This window comes from Triturus cristatus, chromosome 10 (genome assembly GCF_964204655.1).
Source record: "Triturus cristatus chromosome 10, aTriCri1.1, whole genome shotgun sequence".
NCBI lineage: Eukaryota > Metazoa > Chordata > Amphibia > Caudata > Salamandridae > Triturus > Triturus cristatus.
The window spans coordinates 625,378,747-625,391,842 of record NC_140593.1 but is presented as its reverse complement, the minus strand read 5'-3'; positions in this window follow the sequence as shown (position 1 = coordinate 625,391,842).

Genomic DNA, 13,096 nt, shown 5'->3' with positions numbered 1-13,096 from the left:
AGGAGAATTGAATAAATCGGTAAATACAGCAAGGATCGCAAATCATACTCGGCAAATTAGGTCACAACCTACAATACTCAATTACCCCAACAACGTGAGTGAAGGGAGAAAAAGGTGTATTTAATGCACTGGAAAGTCACCAAACCAGATCAAAAAGTCCCGAATCGAAGGTCGAGAGCACTGTTCCAGACCTAGCCAAACAAATATATACATTATATACATATATACAACAATCAAAATAGAATAATCACTATAACATCGGAAGAGAACCTTATACATGTGACATCAAAGGCATCCATTCTATACATTTAACACAGAAGGCAAACTGTACAACAAGAGTCTGGCACACCCTTACTCTCGAGCACCCTTCTAAAAGACACTCAGGGGGCTACTCCTATATATTTAACTATGTATAAGGGGCAGGTCAATTCTCAATCAGAGCCCAAATCTCATCACGGTCGTTTAAGCCCCTACTCGATGTCTGATATCTTTCTATCAAACGGGCTTCTAAGTTATTTAGTTTACTCTGCAAAGATGTTTTGGTAGGGGCCTTAACCACTGCCATTTTATACACTGTTTCTTGCTTTATGGGTGATTTTAACCATGGAGTAGAGCCTTTCTCTGTGACACTTTCCTCTTTTTTATATATACACAGACGAGTTTTGATGGACATCTAGATCAGGTTGACAACCACACATTTAAGATTCAACTACACTACGCATTTATGCTAATATTTTAAGAAAATGATTTTAATATACATTGGATCATACTGTATTTACACTGTGATATATTTATGTATTTATTTATTTATACGTAAATGTGTATTCAATTGTGTATATATTTATTATTCTTTCTACTTCATGTAGTAGTTTGCAATCCGTGTGGAGAACCACTACCCGGTCTGTTTTCTAAATCTATCATGTGTGAAGTGCCGCAGTCTATCTTCCATGTTTATTAATCATGTGACACTGGGTTTGAATGAGGAAAAAAACACTTAAATTGGAGTTCTCCCGTTATGGCGTCGTTATGTGAACAAGGCCGACGGTACGGCCGAAACGCGTCATGACCAACAGCAGTGAGAACTGAAAATAAATTCCACTTTGCCACTAAGAGGAGTTCGTGTCATTTCCTGATGGAGTGATTGTTTGCAACGTATATATATATATATATATATATATATATATATATATATATATATGCTTCTCACCAGGGAGCGCATGCGTATTGGATAAAGATGGCTGCAGCTTTCCGTCACTTGATGTATTGCCGTCCCATGAAGAAGAAGCAGGTGCTTCGAAACACGTCGCGTCTCTCTCATGAACAGTTGTAATGCGCAGTTTCTTGAAATAAAGAGGTTGGAAACCTGCTTTCTTGCGGAGTAGCGTCTCCAAAGATCTGGGGAACCCTGGAGTGTTGTTTTACGTGGCACCCTCAAGCCGCGGGAGATGCACCACCCGCTGAGAATGTGAAAGCGGGGCTGCATGGTTGCCAAATGATAGCCTGTCTGCAGCGCGAGGAAGCATATAAATTGGAACTGATCACTACGCCTGTAGCCCACTGGAGGGTTGTAATAATATAGAAATGGCATAAAGAACTGAATTCAAGTTACGGACTCCACTGAAGGGGAATAATTGGACTGCAACTACCAGCATGCTTCTCACCAGGGAGCGCATGCGTATTGGATAAAGATGGCTGCAGCTTTCCGTCACTTGATGTATTGCCGTCCCATGAAGAAGAAGCAGGTGCTTCGAAACGCGTCGGGTCTCTCTCATGAACAGTTGTAATGTGCAGTTTCTTGAAATAAAGAGGTTGGAAACCTGATTTCTTGCGGAGTAGCGTCTCCAAAGATCTGGGGAACCTTGGAGTGATGTTTTACACGGCACCCTCAAGCCGCGGGAGAATCACCACCCGCTGAGAATGTGATAGCGGGGCTGCATGGTTGCCAAATGACAGCCTGTCTGCAGCGTGAGGAAGCATATAAATTGGAACTGATCACTACGCCTGTAGCCCACCGGAGGGTTGTAATAATATAGAAATGGCATAAAGAACTGAATTCAAGTTACGGATTCCACTGAAGGGGAATAATTGGACTGCAACTACCAGCATGAATCTCACCAGGGAGGGCATGCGTATTGGATAAAGATGGCTGCAGCTTTCCGTCACTTGATGTATTCCCGTCCCATGAAGAAGAAGCAGGTGCTTTGAAATGCTTCGGGTCTCTCTCATGAACAGTTGTAATGCGCAGTTTCTTGAAATAAAGAGGTTGGAAACCTGCTTTCTTGCGGAGTAGCATCTCCAAAGATCTGGGGAGCCTTGGAGTGATATATATCTATAAACCATAGGTTTCAGGCACGTTATAGTTAGGAATTAGCATTTAAAAAACCTTTGAAATTCATTGAAAAAACCATGGGTGTCAGGGGCGTTATAGTTAGCTGGACTTTTCACTCGTACAAAACCATTGAAATTCCCCCATTATAGTTAGTTCAGCTAACTATAACTCGCGCGTCCGCAATGCACTGCTGATGACGTCACATGTTACATCACTCATGACATGGTCAGTGACATCACTCATGACATCACAGATGACATCTCAAATGACATCACTGATGACATCACTGATGACATCATCCAGTGAATGTGTTTTTTTCTGAAAATTACATATGTTTTATATATGTATATCTCAAGGTCGATGGAAGAATAAATGGGTTAATAAGTGTCTAAATGGATGATTTGTTTTTGAAAAATTGATTGTATAACTGACTGATTAAGTGTATCTTAGTGAATACATGGCTTAGTGAGTAATGTTTAAATATGTAAATATCTGTATCAGTCTCTCACTTTGTGTATAAGTGGCTGCATGGGTTGGTGAGTAGCTACATGAGTGTCTATATAGGTTATTAGTTGGTTTTTTGAGTATCAGTATGAGTGCTTGAGTGTCTGTATGGTTCGGTGGGGGGTATTATGTAGTGCATAGGTGCATGAATGAGTGACTCACTGTTTGTATGTGTTGAAGACAGCATGTGTGCAGGACTGTATGGGTGGATGAGTGTGTGCATGGGTGTGTTAGTGAATGAATGACTGTCTTAATAGTGTCTTTATGAGTAACTACATATCTTTTAAACTAATATATGTGACTATTGGTGTATATAAGTGAGTATATGAGAGAGTGAGAGATTGAAAGAGTTCCTGTATGAATAAGTATGTGTTTCTATAAGTGATTGTTTAAAAGACTAAGTATGTGTACGTTTCTGTAGAAGTAAGTGTGGTGGTGTGTGTATAACTGTATATGCAAGTAAATGGATGTTTGATTCTTTATTAGCATGAGTGACTATGTGTGTGAGTAACTCTATGGATGAGTGACGTTGTGTAACAGGATGTATAGGTGAAGGAGTACATATGATGAGTGAATACATGCATGAGTGACTGTATAGGACTGTTGGTGAATGAGTGGATGTGTGTGTAGATCTTGGAATTACTGAATAGGTTGTTGTAACTGGTATTTGTATGTCAATTGTTTTGAAAATGTTAGTTTCTATTTTTGATTGTGTGTATCAAAGGTTATATTAGGGGGAGAGGAGGTCTGCCACTCTGTCAAAAGGATGATGTCATCCGTGATGTCATGAGTGATGTCACTGACCATGTCATAAGTGATGTAATATGTGACGTCATCAGCAGTGCATTGCGGGCGCGCGAGTTATAGTTAGCTGAACTAACTATAACGGGGGAATTTCAATGGTTTTGTACGAGTGAAAAGTCCAGCTAACTATAACGCCCCTGAAACCTATGGTTTTTTCAATGAATTTCAAAGGTTTTTTAAATGCTAATTCCTAACTATAACGTGCCTGAAACCTATGGTTTTTTCAGTGAATTTCAAAGGTTTTTTAAATGCTAATTTCTAACTATGCCTACAGAGATAGGACATTTGAAGAAAGAAGAAAAAACACACAGAAAGAATAAAAAGAAATGCAGAAAGAAGCAACAGAAGTCCTCAAAGACGAAGAAAAGTGCAGGAAGAAGGATAACGTGCAGAAAGAACAAACAGAAGAGGAGAAAGAAGCCTTGTTGCAAAATCATCCTGTACCCTCAACTTTTTCAGACGGATACTGGTGGTAACTGAGTCTGACTAACCAGTGCTAGAGCCAGTGCTATGTTAAAAGACACTCAGAATACAGTGAAAACACCTACATACACTAGGGAACACTATGCGTTGGGTTCCCCCTGTGATTAGCATGACCTCCTCTGTAAGCCCCTAGTATATAATAGGGCAGGGGATTAAAACTACCTCTTAAAACACGCCACAGGGCGTGTTTGCACACGTCACCTCAGGCCCCGTCCCCTCCCTTCCCCATGTGTAAACATGCCCTGTGGTCGTTTTAAGTTGGGAGATTAAGTACCCTTGAATCCTGAGGGTCCTTAGGGTACAACTAGAGCACTAGTACCTCCAGTAAGCGCCACAGAGCTGCGTTGCAGAGAGATGTAAAAAGGGGCACGGTCTAGACCACCTCTCTGCAACGCAGCGCAGTGGTGCTTACTGGAAGCACCTGGTGGGCTAGTTGGCCCCCAGGGTCCCTCAGGATTGAAGGGGAATTATTTCCCCAACTTAAAACGCACCACAGGGCTTGATTGCACACGTTAACTCAGGCCCCGTGCCCTCCCTTCACCACTGTGTAAACACACCCTGTGGCCGTTTTAAGTTGGGAGATTAAGTTCATTTGAATCCTGAGGGTCCCTAGGGTCCAACTAGCCCACTAGGTACCTCCAGTAAGCGCCACAGAGCTGCGTTGTAGAGAGGTGAAAAAAGTGGCACGGCCTGGACCACCTCTCTGCAACGCAGCTCAGTGGCATTTACTGGAAGCACCTGGTGGGCTAGTTAGCCACCAGGGGCCCTCAGGATTGAAGGGGAATTATTTCCCCAACTTAAAACGTACCACAGGGTGTGTTTGCACATGTCACCTCAGGCCCCGTCCCCTCCCTTCCCCACTGTGTAAACACGCCCTGTGGCTGTTTTATAAGTTGGGAGATTAAGTTCCCTTGAATCCTGAGGGTCCCTAGGGGCAAAATAGCCCACTAGGTACGTCCAGTAAGCGCCATTACAGAGAGGTGTAAAAAGGGGCATGGCCTGCACCACCTCTCTGCAACGCAGAGCAGTGGTGCTTACTGGAAGCACATGGTGGGCTAGTTGGCCCCCAGGGTCCCTAAGGATTGAAAGGGAATTATTTCCCCAACTTAATATGCGCCACAGGGCGTGTTTGCACACGTCACCTCAGGCCCCGTCCCCTCCCTTCACCACTTTGTAAATGCGCCCTGTCGCTGTTCTAAGTTGAGAGATTAAGTCCCCTTGAATCCTAAGGGTCCCTAGGGTCAAACTAGCCCACTAGGTACCTCCAGTAAGTGCCACAGAGCTGCGTTGCATAGAGGTGTAAAAAGGGGCGTGGCCTCAGAACACCTGTCTGCAACGCAGCTCCCTGGCACATACTGGAGATACCTGTTGGGCTAGTTGGCCCTCAGGGACCCTCATTATTGAAGGGGAATTAATTCCCCAACTTACAACTGGCCAGGGGGCGCGTTTGCAGAGTGCTGCAAGGAGGGGGTGTGGCCTCCGGCGCGATGCCGGTCTTTTATTTAGTTTATTTTTTTAAGAAGGAGGGCTGTGTGCCCCCCCTTCTTTTTCTAATTTATTGGCCCTGGGGACCCCATCCCCCAGGGCCTGCACCCTAATTTTTTTGTTGGAAAAAATAAATTTGGCCCCCTGGGTCATGGCCTTTTTTTTCTTTTTTATTCTTTAGGAGGGGGGCTGCGTTGCCCCCCCTCCTCAGGCCACTTATGGCCCCGGGGACCCTATCGTCGGGCCGGCCTTTGTTTTTTATTATTTAAAAAAAATATATATTTATAGAAACACCTAGGACATGCTGAACAAACCGTATGTATCTATCACCATGACGATTTGTGTGATATTCATTAAAAGGCGACTATGCATACAATGAATCCACGTGGAATGTAGTTACACAGCTAGTGAAGCTCTGACGTGTCTGATGCCCTACTGTGCCTTATCCTGGCGCCCCCGCCGGTGGGTACTCTCCAAGTAGACACCCTTGTCGTTTATTTATACAAACATGGGTAGCTATTGACGGGCACATTTAATACACACGCACACCAAGCCATTCAAAGGGGATTCGACAAAAATCCGACCAAACTATGCAAGAAACCCCCCTCACGGGTAATAAAACACACATCCACCGCCGGAGGTGTAATATTTTTTATTTTACTCTCTGGAAAGGAGGCGAACCTCACATGAGAGTCACAGCGTGCTCCTGGCTGAGCCCAATGCTGTATTACACCCACCAATGCCCGCCGAGTGCACACACCTCTGTGCTGTATTCCACCAGCCAGTGCGTATGCTATGACACTATCTAGCCCATGTGCACTGTAACACCACCCCGTGAATATGTCATGCCACACTTGCCTTCGCACGGGTTATATTGCCCCATCTAAAGTGCCTTCCTCGATGCCTATGTTATAAAGCAGTACAAAAGGGGGTGGTTATAACGCACAGCGCTATGCCATACATATTACAATCTGGGATCGATATCTTTGTCACAGTGCATATGCAACGTTACACTCCCCAGCACATATTTTATATTACAACTTTAGAGACTAGTTAGGTTACACAACACTGCCCTGTGCATATTACACTCCAAGGCGCATATCGCATAGCACGCGCTAGGGCCTGTGCTATCTCGCGCTCTCCAATGAATCTTTCATTGCGCACAATGTATTGCATATTATATTTCACGCCCCGGTTCATCTTATATCACACTTTTTGGTGCATAGTTTATACCATATACTATATCTAGTTTTCATTTTCAATCGTGCTCTCAGGACTATGTTCTATATAACACTGCGTCCACCTACTCTTTTCACGAGCATTACATTTTGCGATGGGGGTGGAGGGTCAGGGGTGTTTCTGCCAAGTGAGCCCAGAGTCACAGTCACAAACGTCCTCTTCTTCCTGAATAAAAGTGAGATTTTGCTGCATACGTGTTCATATATTAAGTAGTTCGCAAAGACACACATTTTAAAAACAATAAAGTTCCTAATACCCACCTTCTCTGAACAGTTAGCTTGCTGCCCCATCCACCTCCTCCCTATCCTCTGTTGTCTGAATCCATGGACTAGCCTCCTCCCTCCTGCCATGCATGGTCTGATGTGCTGCCACTGCCCTCCATTTAGCATGATTTACCAGTCCACTCCTCCTGCCCTCCATTGCCCAATTCTATGGCCCATCATTGACCTCCTGCTTAGCCTCTGTGCTTAGCTTGCTGCCCCTATTCTCCTTCCCCCTGCCCTCCAATGTCTTTGTGCATGCCACTGCTCCGTCCTTTTTGCCCACGATGTTCCATGGACCGGCCACTCCTATCTACTCTGAATGTTCTGTTGAGCTGCCACTCCCCTCCCACTTGCCTAGCATTGTCAGATGACTGTAACCTGTCCCTGCCACCTCCACCCTGCCTGTCTACATGCCATGCCCCTATCCCCTTCCTCCTGTCCTCCATGGTCCATTTTACTGCCACACCCTTCTGCCCTCCCTGGTCTGTTGTGCTGCAACTGCTCCTCCTGCCTGCCAAACGCGGTCTGTTGTGAGGCCCCTTCCCCTGAACTCTCTTGTCTGTGCGCAGGTCCTGCCCCCTCCCTTCTATCCTCCATGGTCCTTTGTGCATGCCCCTGCACACTCCTTCTTGCCCATCATAGCCATTGTGCTGCCACTAACCCTCCCGCTTGCCATGCATGGTCTTCTGTGCTGCCATGGCCCCTCCCACCTTCCCTGTGTGGTCAGCTAGCTGCCCCTGACCCCCTCCCACCTTCCCTCCATGGTCTGTGTGTATGCCATCATAGTCTCATTGTTGCTCTCCATGGTGTGTCTTGTTTCTAGTGCCCATCCTGCCTGACCTCCATGGTCACCTTGCTGCTCCTGCCCTGCCCCTTTTCCCCCAGCCCTCTGTTTCCATGTGCAGATGCCTATTCCCTCCCTGCTGGCTTGTCTGTTCCATTGTAATGCCTCTGATCCTTCCCTCCTGCCCTTTATGGTCTGTTATGCTGCAGCGTTCTCTCCTGTCTGTCCATTATGGTCAGCTAGCTACCATTGCCTCTTTCCCCTCTGTTCTCAGTTGTCCATGTGCATGGTCCTGTCCCCTCCCTATTGCTTTCTATGGATTGCTGTGCTGCACTCCCGTCCCGCATGCCCTGTGTGGTGTATTGTTCTTCTGCAAACCCTGATGCCTGCCCTGCAGGGTCAGTTTTGTGCACCTCTCCATGTCCCTCCTGTCCTATGTTATCCGAGTCCATGTCCCTACCCCAATTTCTCCTGCCTACCATGATCCAATGTACCATACTTGCGAACATTTTGCACTTGGTAAGAGGGAGATTTTGAAATAAAACTGGGGTATTGATTTTCCCCTTTGAGTTACATTGAAAAAGAGGAGATTGTAGACAAGAGACAGATTAAATAAAGCCCATTTGAGCTTAAAAACATTGGACCTTTCCTGGCTGAAACGGGTCTGTTGGCATGTATGGTTGTACTACCACTGCCTCTTCCTTCTGCCCACAATGGTGTATTATATTGCCACAGCCTCTCTTGCCAGTCCTGTATTGTTGGTTTGTTTCCCCTGCCCCCCTTTCCACTGCCCTCCATAGTCTGTTGTGCTGCCACTGCCCTTCCTGCCTGCCCAGTGTGGTCAAATTGTTGCCTCTGCACTCTCCTACCTGCCTTCAATTTTCAGAGTCCGTGTCCCTAGCCTCTGCCTCTCAACAGTATCCCAATGAACAACTAGATTGCTAACATTCTATATTTATTACAAAAGTGTGGAACGCCTGACGTCATCTTGATGTAATCAAAACTGTAATACCCAGAGCATTTCCTTTAGAAATTACATATATGAGAGGGTCTTAATTGCATCAAAATTATGGTTAGTGCTCTAAAAAAATAAAATGAGGACATATTTTCTGAGTTTTCAAATAGCAACAAAGAACTTTTAAATTATTTGTAATCTTTATGTTTTTTTATCCAGTTGCCCACTTGATTAAATGTTGCACCTAGGGGAGAGGATCTGGTGTTACTTCCAGAGCTGCAGACTTTGCAACTGGGGAACCAGGTTGGAGTTTCTGCTTCAGCTCAACATTCTGTGATTCTGGTCAAATCACTTAATCTCCCCATGTCTACAACCAAAATGAATTTGATCTTGTGTGATGTAACTAATGCTCATGTAAAGCACTCCAATACCTGACCAGTCTGCACTATATAAAACTGCAAATACACAAAAAATAAGTGTTTTGCACACTTCTGTCATTGGGCTACATGTGGGCTACATCTGGGTGACATTTGTGCTGCATTTGGGCTCTTTTGTCTCTGGTGGCCATCTTGGGAGATTTATTTGTTATGAAGTTTCCTAATTTCCTCATTTACTGCAGTCTCCTCAGTAGGAAATGCTTGCAGTTTTTTACTTTGATTCCATCAAGAAGGTATTCAGATATGTCACACATTTGCCATAAATTCTAAATGTTAGCACTCTAGTTGCTCATTAGATCACTGTAGTAAAGCTACTGCTCACCACAAAAGTCTGCTGCTGGTATTAAAAGTGCATGTTTCAGTCTGCATATCAGAATTTTTTAATGAAATAGAAGAGTATTGAGAAGTCACTCAAAATGTGCCCCAATTTTTCTTTCTTCAGCACTAATCATGATTTCTATGGCAAAATGAGCCCCCTCATTGTGTTCCTTTTTAATTTAAATGTTTTAAGTGTTACCAGTTTATTCCAATCAAGATGGCTTCAGGTGTGCCATACTTTTGTCATAAGTAATACAGTAAGCGCTGTAGTTGTTCTTAAGAACACTCTGGGACATTCTGTCATTGGGCTATACTTGGGCTACATCTGGGTGATATTTGGGCTACATTTGGGCTCTTTTGTCTCTGGTGGCCATCTTGGGAGATTTATTTGTTATGAAATTTCCTAATTTCCTCATTTACTGCAGTCTCCTCAGTAGGAAATACTTTCAGTTTTTTATTTTGGTTCCATCAAGAAGGCATTCAGATGTGTCACACATTTGCCATAAATTCTGAATGTTAGCACCCTAGTTGCTCATTAGATCACTGTAGTAAAGCTACTGCTCACCAGGGAAGTCTGCTGCTGGTATTCAAAGTGAATGTCTCAGTCTGCATGTCAGAATTTTTTTATGAAATAGAAGAGGATTTGAGAAGTCAAAATGTGCCCTAATTTTTCTTTCTGCAGCACTAATCATAATTTCTATGGCAACATGAACCCCTCATTTTGTTCCTTTGTAAATTAAATGTTTTAGGTGTTACCACTTTATTCCAATCAAGATGGCTTCACGTGTGCCATACTTTTGTCATAAATAAGACTGTTAGCGCTCTAGTTGTTCGTTAGAACACTCTGGGACATTCTGTCATTGGGCTATACTTGGGCTACATCTGGGTGATATTTGGGCTACATTTGGGCTCTTTTGTCTCTGGTGGCCATCTTGGGAGATTTATTTGTTATGAAGTTTCCTAATTTACTCATTTACTGCAGTCTACTCAGTAGGAAATACTTTGTTTTTTACTTTGGTTCCATCAAGAAGGCATTCAGATGTGTCACACATTTGCCATAAATTCTGAATGTTAGCACTCTAGTTGCTCATTAGATCACTGTAGTAAAGCTACTGCTCACCAGGGAAGTTTGCTGCTGGTATTCAAAGTGCATGTGTCAGTCTGCATGTCAGAATTTTTTTATGAAATAGAAAAGGATTTGAGAAATCACTCAAAATGCGCCCTAATTTTTCTTTCTTCAGCACTAATCATAATTTCTATGGCAAAATGAACCCCCTCATTTTGTTCCTTTGCAAATTAAGTGTTACCACTTTATTCCAATCAAGATGGCTTCAGGTGTGCCATACTTTTGTCATAAGTAAGACTGTTAGCGCTCCAGTTGTTCTTTAGAACACTCTGGGACATTCTGTCATTGGGCTATACTTGTGCTACATTTGGGCTCTTTTGTCTCTGGTGGCCATCTTGGGAGACTTATTTGTTATGAAGTTTCCTAATTTCCTCATTTACTACAGTCTCCTCAGTAGGAAATACTTTCAGTTTTTTTTCTTTGATTCTACCAAGAAGGCATTCAGATGTGTCACACATTTGCCATAAATTCTGAATGGTAGCACTCTAGTTGCTCATTAGATCACTGTAGTAAAGCTACCGCTCACCAGGGAAGTCTGCTTCTGGTATTCAAAGTGCATGTTTCAGTCTGCATGTCAGAATTTTTTAATGAAATAGAAGAGGATTTGAGAAGTCAAAATGTGCCCTAATTTTTCTTTCTGCACCACTAATCATAATTTCTATGGCAAAATGTACCCCCTCAATTTGTTCCTATGCAAATTAAATGTTTTAAGTGTAACCACTTTATTCCAATCAAGATGGCTTCAGGTGTGCCATTCTTTTGTCATAAGTAAGACTGTTAGCGCTCTATTTGTTCTTTAGAACACTCTGGGACATTCTATCATTGGGCTATACTTGGGCTACATCTGGGTGATATTTGTGCTAAATTTGGGCTCTTTTATCTCTGGTGGCCATCTTGGGTCTGAGACTTATTTGTTATGAAGTTTCCTAATTTCCTCATTTACTACAGTCTCCTCAGTAAGAAATACTTTTTACTTTGATTCCATCAAGAAGGCATTCAGATGTGTCACACATTTGCCATAAATTCAGAATGTTAGCACTCTAGTTGCTCATTAGATCACTGTAGTAAAGCTACTGCTCACCAGGGAAGTCTGCTGCTGGTATTGAAAGTGCATGTTTCAGTCTGCATGTCATAAGTTTTTAATAAAATAGAAGAGGATTTGAGAAGTCATTCAAAATGTGCCCTAATTTTTCTTTCTGCAGCACTAATCATACTTTCTATGGCTAAATGACCCCCCTCATTTTGTTCCTTTTTAAATTCAATGTTTTAAGAGTTACCACTTTATTCCACTCAAGATGGCTTCAGGTATGCAATACGTTTGTCATAAGTAGGACTGTTAGCGCTCTAGTTGTTCTTTAGAACACTCTGGGAAGCTGCAGAAGAACACAAAGGAATCAACTGACAGTCTCTGCCCTTGTTGGATGTACATGTTTTACTGAGAATGTCAGACTTCATTCTCACATGAAGATAATGTGAATTTACAGAAAATATGCTCTCAGTTTAGCTTATAGATCACCTTCAAAACCTCTGTGGGAAAAGCATGAGAACATAGTTTTCTCTCAAACATGATTCATGATATCACAGCAGAAGGCTTTTTCACATGGTAAAATCACCTTAGAACACTCCACAATTCCTAAAATGAATATGGTACCATCAACAAATTATTTATAATGTAACTAAAATCTTAAAACCTTCTATTAACTGCAATGCTTTTTAATGAGGTGCTATCATGTATATTGGTCCCAAGATGGCTGCCAACACTTCTTGGATGAAGTGAGGACAGGCAATCAGATCTCACGATGAGATGTGTGGTTAGGCTCCGCCCAGATATATATCTGAATTTACTTTTCATTCTCTCAGCAACTACTGAACAGATTTACACAATTTAACCAAAAGGCACGAGTGTGAACCAAGGGCTACCTCTTTGCCAAATTTGGTGTAATTCCGTTCAGCAGGTCGGGCTATAGCTACGATTAAAGGTTCCTATGAAAAATTGCATGGCGAAAACACATTTTGAGACCTGCATTTTTTCTCAGCCCCCGCTTGACGAATCACCCCGAGACTTTCAGGATAAGTTTGGACCAGAGCCCCCTTTCAGTTTTAAGAATTTAGCAAAGATTCGTCAACCGGCGCCAAACTTATTCCAAATAGAATGTTGCGGATTTCCTATGGAAAATAGGTCCTAACTATAACTACCTAATGTGAGCAAGGTAGCGTGAAGCTATCGAAACGCGTCGACAAGCGTCTCGTTGGAATAAAGGAGACCTGTTTGAAAAGAATCCTTTGGTGTGCTGCGTGATTATTCTGGAGAGAAATAATCGGATAACAAATATATATATATATATATATACATATATATATTCACTGAA